Here is a 9,938-nt window from a genome sequence, read left to right on the forward strand (position 1 = left end):
TGATTACATTGTTCATAATTGTAGCCCAGTCAATATTCCAGAACTCTGATCAATCCCATATTCAACACCTTCTTCTTTGCCAGTGACAGGGGTGGGGGCAATTAGAAGGGGTGGGTAGAAATGCCCTTACATGGTGGGAGGATACTGTAGCATATCTTTTCCCTATAACTTGTAGAATTTCCCTAATTTATCTGACTTCAATTTCCTTTGTTTTTCACAGAATTTATGGTGAGACCAATCTTCTGGGGATTACCCTTCAGAGAATTTTGGCTTATACCAGTAGTTCTTGAGCGTTAGTACTAATAGGAATCGCCTGGGAATTAATTAATTATTCATATTCCTGTACTCCACTTTAGAGATTCCACTTCAACAGGTCTGTGTTGGGGTTAGGGAGCCAGCAGTGTTTTAACAAATTCACCAAATGTTTCCAAAGCAGATAGACCATTAACCATATTTGGAGAAACAATGGTCTCTTAACATTAGCTGGAGAAACGAAAGGAGTTTTTATGATTGGCATGTAGTCCTGTCCAACTTAGCACAGAGGTTTGAAATAAAACTCCAAATGGTAACTAAGCTTGCAATTTTCTTTAAAAGCACTCTGCTTATCTTCTTGGGAAACCTATGACACAAATAGTTAGTTGATTTAGATTTTTAGTTTGAAATTTTGATAAAACTAAAGTCTTAAAGATATGACTAACAAGCTAGGCCTAGAAATATTTGAGAGTCTTTACAACTGTAGGTTCTTATAATATCAGGATTGTTTGGGTCATTTTCACAAGGGAAATAATAGTTGGTGGGGTTTTGGGGATTAGACCCCAGAAAGGTTAAAATCTAGTTCTCGGATTTTATTTGGAGTTATTGGAATATGCTGTCTGGAAAATTGTGGCATCTCCTTTTCTGGAAATTACTAAGACCATTAAGAATGACATAGATGAGAAGAGATATCCTGCATGGGTTTGCAGGCAGTTTTGCCAAGAGAAATGGAGACTTACTAGAACAACTTAAATGGAGCTGTCTGCAAAGAGAATGGATTTCTCAGTAGGCAGCAAGCTTACATAACTAAAATGTACGAGCATAAGATAGATTACAGAGAGAATTCAAATATATCATCAGTTCTAATGCTAGCTAAATTTTAGCCATCACCAGCTCTGAGATGCTGAGTTGGATGTATAATCATTGTTATACCATTATTTGGAAGATAATGATAATTTTATATTTTATTTCTGTAAAAATAACTTGTATGTCCACTTGGGGGTAGTAAAGTATTTTTTGAGTATCTCTAGGGAGTCTTCAGTATTTTCTCTGCAAATACATTATACATGTGTAAAAACAGTAACAACTGGATGTGTTATTTCTTTCCTTTTGTAAGTGACAGTTTCTTCTAGTTCATAAACTCACAAGGAATGTTGACAACAAAGATTTCATTTCCATTTTCTGTAAGGTCCAGAGAGTTTAAAACATGCAAATTAAATTTGTTTCATCAGTAGCTAGTATGCCCAGGATAGGCCTAGGCCAAATGACATAATTCTATGATCGAGCCAATAAAATGATCCCACAATGGTCTGAATGTTCCTGGATTTTAGAAATAGACTGGCACTTGAACTATTCTCCTCTGAAAACAAGATTCAAGGTTATTAAATTTTTACTATAATAATAGTAACATAACAAATTACCCCAAAACCAAGTGGCTTAAAACAACACACATTTAGTATCTTGGTTTTCATGAGTTAAGAGTCTACATGCAGCTTAACTGGGTACCATCGGCTCAGGATGTCTCACGAAGCTGTAGTAACAGTATTGGCAGGGGCTGTAGTCAATGCAGGACTTGAATGGGTAGGATCTATGGCCAAGCTTCCTGGCAGCTGGCCTCCTCTGAGAGAGCTGTCTGGGACCGAGGTAGAGAGAGAAGGTGTCCCCAAGAGAGAAGCCAGGGTCTTTTTGTAACCCAGTCTGGGAAGTGACATCCTGTCATTTCTGCCATATTCTATTTGTGAGAAGCAAGTCACTCAGTCCAGCCCACACTTATGGGGAGAAGAGTACACATGGAAATGATCACACAAGGACATGAAATCAGGGATTGTGGTGGGGAGTATTTTTATAGGCTGCCTAACATAGATCCAGACTTTACAACTAAAGGAATTTCAAACATTGTTTCCTGTTTGAAAAATTACTAAAGCAACATTGTGATCCTTTCATCAGACTCCTTTTTCACAGGCAGAGTAACCAGAGTATGCCTTGCACTGGTAGTCAGTGGATGTGGGTTCGAGTCTTCCCTCTGTGCTGACAGCAACAGCATTTCAGGCATGTTCCTTAAGTTCTAAGTCTTGCTTTCCATGTCAACAAAGAGAGCAAGTTTGATTATGCTCTTTATGGGCCCTTCTAGTTTGCATGTTCTTTTCCAGCAAACAGCCAAATTCTGCCCTCAGGGCATCTAATTCTCTTTTCTCTTGACCAGGGTTTCCCACCTTCGCACTGTTGACATTTTGCGCTGGATATTTCTTTGTTAGGGAGGTGGGGGGCACAATGTCCTATGCATTTTAGGATGTTAAGCAGCATCTCTGGCCGCTTCCCACTAGATACCAGGAGCAGCCCCTAGTCCTGACAATAAAAAAACGTCTCCAGACTTTGGGGACCACGACTCTAGGCAGATCTATACTTAATCTAACATGCAAAAATGATTTCCTTTTTTGTCATATCTTGATCTTCTCCATCAAGAGAAAACTATAACTAATTAATACACAGGTATTAATAGTTTACAAGTATTTGTACTTTAAAGAGACGTGATCTTTGAGGTGGAAATGTGAGGCCTGGAGGTCGGATGGTGTTCCTAGTGCCTGGGATGGGGGGGTGGGACACTGTTTAGACCAAGTGTGAATCACACTAGCCTTACAGACTTGATGAAACTCCTAGAGAAAAAATTCTAGAAGCCACAGAAATGATTGTGTGAAAGTGTGTGTGAGTTGTGCAGGGATTTAGAATAAGAGAAAAGGTGATCAGGGAAGACGTCTAGGGGAAATGAGTTGAGAAGGAAGTGGAAAGGAGAATTTCAGGCGAGCCACAACTTCTCTAAGCATCACATTCCGTGGCCTGGTACAGAGTAAACTTGGGAAGTTTCCCTCTGTCAGCCGTCGATTCCTCCTATTGGCTGCCCTTGACTGCTAGATTCGCCACCATGAAATGGCACCACTAGTCAGTAAAACTTGCAGAGGAAAGATTTAGACTGAATTCTTGGACATCCTTTCAAAAAAATTTGTTTTTTTCTCAGTGTGGACCATCTAAATGTTACCAAGGCATGTTGCAAAGCTATATCCTTTTGCTCTCAAGAGTTGGGATGTGGGTAAGAATGCAAACTAATTTTAAAGCTAATCCAGTTGGAAAGATAAACCTATTGATGAAATTCTCTTTAATGGAGTCCAAGACTAATATGATGCATTTAAGAATTTTGCTGTTTTTAGATTTTGCTTTGTTTTCTAAATTTTCCAGGGTGTAGCTACCCTTCATTCATTCAAATATGAAGGTAAGGAAGGATCTGTGGGCGAGTCAGGAGAAATAAGTCCTGATACCAACCCTGCCACTTACTGTTTTGTCTTGCACAAGTGACCCTTTTTTCCTTTTTTCTTTTCTTCTCTCTCTGTTGTCCTGTGCTTTAGGCAGGTGGTACAGATTTGTAGCTAAGAGCTGAAGCTCTAGGCACAACCAACTGGATTAAATCTAATCTTCTATACTCATTAGCTGTGTGACCTTGGGGAAGTCACAGTCACTTAACCTCTCTGTATCAATGTATTTTTCTTTTATGGAATGGGGATTATAGTAGTACTCATCAATTAAGGTTGTTGAGAAAGTTAAATCAGGTAATAAATGTAAAGCTCTTAGTACAGCGGCTGGAAAAATCTTGATGAATTTTACTGATATGTAAAAGGAGAATTGGGCTAAATGGTGTTGAAGGCTCCTTCATTTCTTAATTTTCTATAAATTTCATAAGCTGCAAAATGAGCTCCATCAATTAGGACCAGAGTTAAGAATAGATAATGAAAGAATGAATAATGAATTTCCTTTAAGCTAGTGAATTTGAATACCCATGGATTCAATAGATTCAATAGATTGAGGCTAACCCATTTGTTATTCATTCTCTGTGCTTTTTGATGTAGTTCCATGTCTGCCGCCTGGTATGTATTCAGTATTTTTTAATGTGGCTGGAGGGGGAGGAGTGGAATATAGTAGCATTTATAGTGGTTAAGAACATATTCCAGGTCAGACTTTGTGCCTCTGAATACTGGCCTCCTCACCTATTTGTGGGAATAGAAACTCAGTTATCTTTTCAAGTCTCAGTTTTCCCATCTGTAAAATGGGAATTGCTATAAGGATTATGTGATAAAGATGTAAGGCATAGGGTCTGGTATCTGCCTTATAGTAAGAGCTCAATAAATAGCCGTATTTGATACATATTTGACACTGAGGTGCAGCAGATATCTATTTCTACATGCACTGGAAATAGTGAAACATTTAACATCCCTGAGGCTTGTTTCCTTGTTATTCATCTCTGAGCTTGGAGTCTACACTAGAATGATCACGTTAGTTAGAGCCTTAGCCCTCTTCTAATTCTGAGAGGCAGATTTCAGCCGCTTAATTCTCCAGATGAAGACAGGATAAAGGCCTTCAAAAACAATTAATATGCGTAGCTGTGCTTCCCAACTGGTGCTCCTTGTTTTGCTGACTGCCTTATCATAATATTGATTAATCTTTCATGCAACAAAAAAACAATCTTTAATACATATTTGTGCCTTCATTATTAATGAAATCCTAGCAGTTAGTGATTAAACCTTGGGCAGCTTGTTTATCGGGTAGAAATGACTACAAAAACGCCTGACAGATTTCCTAGTGTGGAGCTCATTTTAAATCATTTTGCATATGAATGCTGACAAAGAGAGTAACAGTCTCGTAAAAACTGTAAACAAAGTGAAATTGTATTAAGAAATATATATCTTCCTGAAATAATAAATAGTCCCATAATTATCATTTTTCCACAAATACTTGAGTTCTTCCTAAATGTCAGCCATAATCCTAAAAGCATTACAAATAGTATATTAATGTATTTAATTCTCACCTAAACACTTTGATATAAGTACTTTCGTGATCTCAATTTTATAGATGGAGAAAATGGACCACAGAGAGATTAAGTAACTTGCCCAAGGTCACACAGATCATAATTGTCACAGCCACGATTTGAACCCAGGCATCTGGCTCTAATGTCCATGTTCTTGCCTACTCTGTTTGTCCACTGATCTGTATTAATGATTTAATGGAAAGTAAATGAAGAGATAATATTTAGGTATGATATTAAATTGAGAGACTTTTTCAGTGATGTCAATGAAATAGAGTTCATTGTGGACTCTGGGTAGTGTAATGAGGGGCTCAGGCATCAGAGTCAAATAGTCCTGAGTTCAAGCTCTGCTGCGTACTGTGCGACCTTAGTCCTGATCTTCATTCCCTTCTGGTAGTGTTTTGCATCCCCATCCTTGCCATGGCCTCATGGTGTGTGGAGTGTGCTTCCAGGCACCTTGACTTTGCGACTGACCATGTGCCTTGTTTTACCTGTTGGGATGTTAGCAAGCATATCTCAAGTGCAGGTGCACCGTGTGCTTGTGCACTTGGGTGTGCCTTCCTGGACTTCTGCCATTGCCATGAGAAGCACATACTTCAGGGAGCCACTGGGACTCCTGAAAGTGTCCCAGAGGAGGCTTAGGAAGCTGTCACCACAGCTGACCCACAGGTACATGCGTGAGACATAAATACTTACTGTTTTATGACTCTGAGACTTTGTGGTTGCCTGACTAATTTTCCCAAATGTTAAATGAAGATGTGTTGCTATCTCAAAACTGTAAAAGGGGGATAATAACAATATCTCCCTCTTAGTGAAGCTATGAGAATTAATGAGCTAATAGTACATGTGAATGGTACAAAACAAAACTTTTTTCAGTTACCTATTGTTAAAGAATTGGAAATAAAGTCAGGATCTTTATTAAAATTTCCAACATTTATAAGGGGAAGCATAAAGTTATAGGATATGCCTTCTGTTGGACAGAATCCAAGTAAGTAAGCTTTGCCCAAGCATTGTTATCTATTTTCAAAATATCTATTTGCTCCTGTCATTCTTATTTATACCTTAAAGTGGGCTTCATAATATGCATTTCCTGCCTTTGAAAGAAATGAATTGCTTTTATTTTTAAGTATTCTTCTTTTTTACCAACTGAATCTAACCATTCAAACCTACAAAATTCACTATATATATTTTCATAATATATGTGTTCCACTGGAAATGGTACAACTTAGGTATATGCAACAGATTCTAGGTCATATGTAGATTAGCTAAAACATCCAAACATTGACATTATCTAGAAAATGTTTCCAAAGTATAACATAGATGTATATCTAAAGTAGAGTTCAAACACAAATTCATGATTTAGTGAATTAAAGGAGATGAACAAAAAGTAGGGAATAAATTGGTAGGATGAACCTTGATGTTTGCTTTGCTTGGTTTGCATAAGGTGGTGCACCCTCAAACTTCCTTATAATATTTTTTAGCATATTTCCACATTTTAAAAAATGAGGTCTCCAGTCAAGTAGAAGAGAATGTGGAAAACTTACAATGAATCCTGTGAGATATTTAAAAACAGATGTACAGGGAAGATAACAAGTAGATCTGTTGCTTTTCTCTGAATATTAATGGACAGCATCCAAAGGTAATTCTTCCATTTGACGTTAATTATAAAATGTTTACAAGGCTTTCATGTCATAATTAGCATGCTTTAAATTATTTTATCTGGTGCCTCTGGATTGAAAATCTGGTCTATTGACTGACTTTTTCAATGAGCTAACCACAACTTTAAGTAGTCTGTAATTATAACACTGTTATTGAGCATTTAGTCTACAAACAAGATTGTCACCATATTTATGGTAGTGGTGTGCTGATAAACTGGCTCTTTGGAGAGGGAGTCAATTTCTGATTTGGAGTGATTGCCAATTTCTGTGGTATAAATATTTCCAATGTTGCTGATTTCACACCACTAAGCATTTGACAACCAGCTCCCAAAATTCTTAAATATTTTAACAATAAGCTTTTGCAAGCCATTTGGAGCTGGCACAAGCACACCACTGTAACAACTAATACTTACACATACTGGATTCTTATGATGGAATAGTGAAACTGTAATTACAGTTATCCTGCAGTGCTTCATTCAATTACAACTCATCCAGTAAGAGAGTATCTTTATAAAAGACTGTTAAAGACACTTTACAATAGTGGTTATAATAATTTGAGTCACAGACTAATTTGAAAAGCTAATCAAAGCTATAAACCCTCTCTCAAGGAAAAAAAATGATACACAAAGAATTCTGAATACAATTTCAGGGGATTTTTTGGACCTCCTAAGACTTATTCATGGGTCTTGTGTTAAGAATCTCTGCAATCTCTTTGAGCTAATGAAACAAATTTGGCAAGCAACATTCTGAATGCTATTGCTTCAGTTCACTAAGTTTGTGAATTACCAGACAGCTTCACTGTCTCACCAAAGGAGAATTAAATTACAAATATTTTATTAAACACGTTTTCTATCTGACTTCTTCTGTCATTCTTCTAAAATTCTTTTCTTGCAAGGAATTCATGAAGAGATGATGAGGTCCATCCTTGGGTACCAGTAAGCAATTTGGTTTTAGTGTATTCCTTTGTTCTGCTGATTTTGTGTGAACCATTACATAAACTAAATTTAGGACTTGTGACATTTCAATTTTCACTTTGATATATGCTGCCATCTGTATGTATATATGCACGTGCACACATGTGTAGGCAAAAACTCACCCTTTTGTGTTTGTTTTTGTTTTTTATTTCCATTTTAACACTCAGGCTCATTTAAACTTCACTGCCCTCTGAAAAATAATTGTCTCCTCCACTTGATGTAAACTTCTGAGGCCAGGACATCCATGTGTCTGATTCACCTCTACACGTCCTGTACCTGGCACAATGCTTAGCACCTAATGGGCATTAAATGAAGATTTGTTGAATGAAAGAATTCATGAGTGAATGATAATTTTTTGGATATAAATTTTCAAGAGAAAAATGTGAATGAGGAAAAAACAAAAAGAGACTGAAGTTTTAGTCAAGCAACCAAATTACTCAATTCAGTTTAGTGTCATTTCTTTTTCTATCCATCATTTACACCCACAGCAGCAACAGTTTTAGTCCTGGTCACTGGGAGTTGATGTTAAGGTTAATGACCCTGTTAGTCCTCATTCATAAATGTCTCTACCTTAAAAGACAAAAAGGAGACGCAACCATTTCTGAGCTGTGCTTTGGGGTGTCGTTTCAACCCAGCATTCTATGGTCCTTAAACAACCAGAGAACTCTGTTCACCAACATAAACCATCCCTGAATAATTTTGATTCTTTAAAGTTGGATTGTAATTAGCAAAGATTTTTTTTAATATTGAATCAGTTCGAATATGACTGTTATGTTAGGAAATGATGATGTTCAGAGGTCAATACCCCAATTATCAATGGAATGACTCATTCAATTCAGGGAAAATGCAGAGACTAGAAGCTAGAACTTGTATGTTCAGCATCAGTAAACCCATGGTACATGTACACAGCAGGTGTGCCATTATAGTCATGGTCAGGTATCCCGTTCAGAAACATAATCTTAGTCTTTTGGTTCTTAATATGGCTCCATCTGGGGCTGTTATTTGGTTCAATTCATTGGTACATGAAGCCAACTCACTTTATCACATATTTATTGAACACCTACCATTGTGATAGATTCATGTCAGGGTTCCAGGGATAACGAAAATGAACACATCACATTCTTGGCAAAGCAAGAATATAGATCACTGAAATACAAATCAGAGCAAAAAACAGTTTGAAACATACACTGACAGGGAAGTCAGATCCCACATTCATTTGACTAAATCAAGCAAGGCTTCATGGAGGAGGAGCCACACTGAGATGGACATTGAAGGATGGGTAGGATAGCTAAAAATGGAGACTGGAGATGAAGAGGGCATTCCATGAGCAAAGATGTGTGGCTGGGAAAAACTGTGGGACATATTTTTATAGGAAGAACAAGTAATCCAGTTTGGATAGAATGTATATTATTTGTGGTGATGTAATGGTAGATGAGTCTGGAAAGTAGATTTTGCCCATATAATATGTGCAAAGACTTATTATACTCGTAATGAAGGATTAAGGAGGCAATAGTGCAGTGGTTACCATTTGACTTGTCTTTGTTCCAAGATGGTACATCACTCCTGTCTAGTTATGAAGCGAGGCATTAAAAATCCAGGTATAGACCAAATTATGAAAATAACTAAGTTTGAGTCTTGTATCCTTTATGTCTCTCTCCACCTGCTACCCCAGCCTCCTCCCTCTTCTCATTTCCCTCTAAGCTGAACTTGTATCTGATCCCATTCCTGGTAAACAATGATTGATAATGACTTGGGGGTTGGGGAGGTGGATATAATAGCTCTAAGGAGAATTCCATTTTGAAAAGGAGGTTCTTTTAAAGTAAAAGTCTTCAGTACTCCAAGGAATCATGGTATAATAGCAGAATATGAGGCAGTAGGGTAAATGGTTGCTATGGAGGAACACTGGTATGTGCCCCTCATATCTTACAAAATAGAACAGTATCTGCATGTGTCTCTTCTGTGGCTCACAGTGGTCATTGGTAGTAAGAGTGACAACATGACTCAGAGTGTGGATGACTCAGGACAAATAATTTCCAGTAGTGGAAATTACTCAGAATGTAGGTGTCATGCATTGCCAGTCATGTCCTCTTCACGAGCTAGCAAAGGGCTATAGGCAGCTATGAGGGTGGAAAGATAACGAACTAAAAATCAAGAGGCCTGCATTCTAGACCCAGATCTAAGTCTCAATTTTCATATTTGCTAAGA

This window comes from Choloepus didactylus, chromosome 13 (assembly GCF_015220235.1).
Source record: "Choloepus didactylus isolate mChoDid1 chromosome 13, mChoDid1.pri, whole genome shotgun sequence".
NCBI lineage: Eukaryota > Metazoa > Chordata > Mammalia > Pilosa > Megalonychidae > Choloepus > Choloepus didactylus.